At 39.3% G+C, this 5,333-nt stretch overlaps 1 pseudogene; it reads right to left on the minus strand.

The window, feature by feature from the left end:
- Positions 3,350-3,686, minus strand: LOC102181086 (annotated as a pseudogene).

Consider the following 5,333-nt stretch of genomic DNA (forward strand, 5'->3'; position numbering starts at 1 on the left):
AGTCCTGCCTTATGTCTTCTGACTTATCCTTGTACCTTTATGACTATAAATCAGAGTGATCAATTTCAAACATTCTCTTAACGTGTGATTTGAAAGTAGCGAGAATCATTAAAAGCTCATGAATTCTCCAAATTACAATCAACCTGGAACTGTGAAATCCATGCTCACTTAGGAAAGCATCAAGTGCACATTTTATGTCCATTCATTGGTGCTTCTCAATGTGAAATTGAAGGACAAGGCCTTTATCTTAGGTGCCCAGCATTATCAGGTTTCCCAGGCATCTTTTCTATACTAATGTTGAAATTCATACGGTGGCTGTGAAATCAGGCCAGTTTTGTTATGACTTGAAAAGATTTGTAAGGCACAGATGTTAGCTCCAGCTGTTTTTATCAGTGATCTGCAGGCTAAGGTGGTCCTCTGTAAGTTGTACTCTTATAGATGCCATGAGAGTATGTCCTACTAACATCACTCACGTATTGAGACTCTCCACATAAAAATGGATTTGAGAAATTGCCTGAAGCCGGTAAGATGTTTGAAAGATTAGATAGTAATAAAATGGCTACTTCCCCAGAACATGAGGACTTCTGTAGCAAATCAATTGTTTTTCAACTCAACAAAATCTCTTGTAAGTTTCAGGCAGGTGCCATTTATTATACCCATAATCCTACTTATAATAATAATAATGAATGCATACAATGTGTGCATTCTGTAATATTTCTTGAACTTACTACACATTTAAAGCTCAGCAACATGATGAGGTGGGTACTACTTTTCTTCCCATGTGAGGATAACACCAACTAGATGGACATGAGTTTGAGTAAGCCCCGGGAATTGGTGATGGGACAGGGAAGCCTGGCATACTGCAAGCCATGGGGTCGCAAAGAGTCGGACATGACTGAGTGACTGAACTGAACTGGCTGAAGGATAACACAGCCAAAGTTTCGGTTGGTTAAATTATCTGCTAGTATCACAGCCATTTGCAAAGTGCATTGGGTCTAAATTGAAGTCACAATGAAATCATTCTTTAGTCACTACTTCTCAGAGTCTTATTTCTAGATTATAAGTCCAAGAAATAAGGGAAAGTAAACATTATTCTGGGCTTCCCAAGTGGTCCAGGTAAAGAATCCACCAGCCAATGCAGGAGATGCAAATTCAACCCCTGGGTCAGGAAGAACCCCTGGAGACGGAAATGGCAATCAACTCCAGTATTTCTGCCTGGGAAATCCCATGGACAGAGGAGCCTGGCAGGCTGTAGTCCATAGCGTTGTGAGGAATCAAATGTGACTGAACACACACACACACACACACACACACACATACACACCACACACATAAACGCTCTTCTATCAGTATGAAAGTGAAAGTGAAGTACCTCAGTCGTGTCCTACTCTTTGTGACCCCATGGACTGTAGCCCACCAGGCTCCTCCATCCATGGGATTCTCCAGGCAAGAATACTGGAGTGGGTTGCCATTTCCTTCTCCAGGGGATCTTCCTGACCCAGGGATTGAACCCAGGTCTCCTGCATTGCAGGCAGATGCTTTAACCTCTGAGCCACCTGGGAAGCACTTCTATCAGTTTAGTTGAAAGGAAAGTAAGGAGGGGAACCTCATAAGGTCAGAGATGAGACAACAAATACAAAACCAGCCCTATATCCTAGCTATTGATATCATATCATTATTTTATCAGTCACCAACAAAAACTATATATTTTCATTGCTGTAGTGGAGATCACAACTAAACTGTTATAATACTGATCACATTAGAAAAATAACACATAACCACTATCTCTTGTAAAGGGGATTTTTTATGTTCTACTTGATATGACTTCATGAGACAAAATGTAATAGATTTTATTACCTGTCTGTGAACTTCTGCAATCCCCTTATTCACTCTACACACTCCCAGTCTCAGTTTCCCTTTTAAAATCCTCCCAGCTCTAAAATTCAATGAGCCTGTAAGTCTAAGTCACTGCAGTTTATTTTAAATTTATTTATTTTTTAATTGAAGAATAATTGCTTTACAGAACTGTATTGGTTTATGCAGTTTTTTGAAAATACTCTTTCTTTTATATTCATTATTCTTGTCATGTCATTCAGAAGATGACAGTTGCTATTAACCAAGTATACTCAAATAGTCTCACAAACATTGGATGTTCATTATAGCAAGCCTGACTCCAACAAACCTTCATGAATCAACCTGTTACAAAACAGAGCATTCCAGTACGGTAGATAAATAATATCATCGGCTACAGCTTCCCAAAACATTCTTCATAAGTGATGTTTTATGCAACGTGATTAGAAAGCACTGCCATCTCCCTTAAGGTTAAACTTGTGATCCTCATGTATATACATAGGAAATAAAAACCTCTGCATAGAACTGTATTCATATCATTTATGAAGCAGAAATAAAGAATCGCAGAGAATGAAATGTTTTTGTAACAGCAAAGAATCATGGCTAATATTTCCCAAGACTTTGCTCTGTCCAGCACTTTATAGGCGTTACCTCATTCAATTTAAATATAAAAATCATGGCTAAGAATTCTTGAGCCTTTCCTCATTTAATGCTCACAATAACTCTATGAAGTAATGAAGTCAATAACTGATATTCTAATCAGTATTTTATTATTTAGAAATTTCCCATTTTATTTGAATTATGTTTGTCAAATTCTCCCCCATAAATAACAGAGACTGTTATTTTTCATCCAGTGTGTCTCTCCTTCTTTCTTTATGAAGAGAATGCTAATTGGATTATGGGTGCCAAAGTGCCCATCTCAAAACTGGCATTTCCATCCTCTCTGGTAGTGAGAGATGTTCCTACTGCTGACCAATAATATATAAACAGAAATTTGCTGGTAGGAATTCTGAGTAAGCTTATTTATTTATTATCAGTAAGACCAATAGCAGCAGAGAGCTCAGTCTTCTGTTTGTTTGTTCTGATTATTTTTTATTGGAGTGTGGTTGCTTTATAAGGTTGTGTTAGTTTCAGGTGTACAGCAAACTGAATCACTTATACACATACATATATCCACTCTTTTTTAACTTCTTTTCCCTGTAGGTCATTACAGAGTATTGAGCAGTTTCCTGTGCTATACCCTAGGTGCTTATTGTTATCTATAGTTATCTATTTTATATATAGTTAACTAATATATAATAGTGTAATTATGTCAATCCCAATCTTCCAATTCATCCCACCCTTCCTTTCCCCCCTGGTAACCATAAGTTTGTTTTCTACATGTGTGATTCCATTTCTGTTTTGTAAGTAAGTTCATTTACATCATTTTGTAGATTTCACATACAAGCCATTTGCAGCAACATGCTTAGCTTTCTATTGAATGTGTTACTTAAAAGGTTTAGTTAAAAAGACCGAAGCCCATGTCATCATCAGACTCTTGAGATTCTTCTTTCTTTACTTCTGTGTTCTTCTCCTCAGCTGGGACAGCAGTGGTGGAGGGGGCCAGACTCCTGCTGAGAGACCACCAGCGGGGTGGGGCAGGTCGAGCAGCTCCCACATGGCAGATGAGGCTCCCAGTGCTGACACTGGCCAGAGCCTGTGCAAACCAACCTGGCCAGAAAGAGCCAGTGTTTACACCGGCTGCTTTAATGAAGGTGTTGATCTTATCCTCCGTGAGCCTTACCGTGTAGAATGAGGGCTGAACAGAGGCAGGTGAGCTCCGAGACGGAGGCCATCCTGGAGTGTTAGGCAAGGGCTACGGTGTGGTGCTAGTCTCTGGATGAAGTGCGGGCCTCACCCCAATGTGGTCTTGCTTCCTTGGAAGGACTAAGCATCTTAGGGCAGCTGAGAAAAGGTAAGTTTTTTATTTTTATTTATGTTTTAAGGGCATTTAAATTATTATTATTATTATTTTGGCTGTGCTCTGGAATCTTAGTTCCCCCACCAGGGATCAAAACCTGTATTGGGAACTTGGAGCCTTAACCACTGGACTGCCACAGAAGTCTCACGCCTTTTTGAATAGGATCGTTCTCGAGAAGAGGTTTAAGGGGACACGTGCTAAACACAGATGGTCCCAGATGGGTCTACCCTGGCCCAGTTAACATCTTGTTTTTCTTTTCATACCACTTTGTACCTCTGGGTGTCAGGTCCCTTCTTTTCCAAGTGGGGCCTTTGGAAACTGTGGTCTTCATGCTGCGTTTGGACGGAACTCCACTCAATTTGGAGCATGTGAGATGATCCTTAAAGGATTAGGGTAAGCGTTAGAGGAATGCTGTTGATGAATAGCGTCCCTGTGCTAAAGCACAGTCAGGAGAGCAGAGAAAGTGGTGCTTGCCAGGCTTTCACCTCCAACCCTTGGCATGTCCTCTGCAGATGCCGATAGCAAGTCTTTCCATGTGATGTCCCCCAGGTGAATCCAATCCTGACCTCCTGTACCGCCACCATCTCCCAATCTCCCAGCCTTGGGACCTGGGGATGGAGAGTGGTAGGGAAATTCCTCTGCTTCTCCCTGTAGGATCTTCCTAATCTGTAGTTAGATGCTTTGCTCTTTTAAGTAATGCAAATATAATTTTAAACTAAAATCATCAAAATACTAGGAACTGTGCTACAACTGAAAATGTATATGATAACATCAAAGCAACAAACTCTTTAAAGGAAAAAATGAACTCTACACATTTTTTAACTGTCTGAAGCAAATTAATTGAAAGACTTTAAAAACCTGGAAAAATATTTATAATATATATGGCATTAAAGTTTTACTATTTTAAATATATGGAGAGTCCTTACAAATTAATATTTTTAAAACAGTATGTAGCCTTCACTTTCACTTTCACTTTTCACTTTCATGCGTTGGAAAAGGCATTGGCAACCCACTCTAGTGTTCTTGCCAGGAGAATCCCAGGGATGGGGGAGCCTGGTGGGCTGCCGTCTATGGGGTCGCACAGAGTTGGACACGACTGAAACAACTTAGCAGCAGCAGCAGCAGCAGCAGCCTAGTAAACAAATGAACCAAGAACATAAACTGGCAATAAAACACAGACATACACACATGCATACATGTAACCAAATATAGACCAGGAAAATTTTAAGTTCAATTCCTTCAGCTGGTCAAATAAAAGCTGGTTGAATCAGAGTTGTTACCTAGAAAAATTACTTTAAAATTGATAGTACTTGGGTACTATCAGTCATCAACAATCTCAGTATAAATTGGTACAGCTGTGCTGAATGTAACTTTGGAAAAATATATTCATTTTTTAATCCTAAAATTGTGCACAAACAGTAATACTTCCTCTAAGAATTCACCCTAAGAAAAGGATTATAGAATGTAACAAAGATTTATTTACCAAGGTTATTTATCAATACACTTGTTTAAAATAACCAAA

This window comes from Capra hircus, chromosome 24 (assembly GCF_001704415.2).
Source record: "Capra hircus breed San Clemente chromosome 24, ASM170441v1, whole genome shotgun sequence".
NCBI lineage: Eukaryota > Metazoa > Chordata > Mammalia > Artiodactyla > Bovidae > Capra > Capra hircus.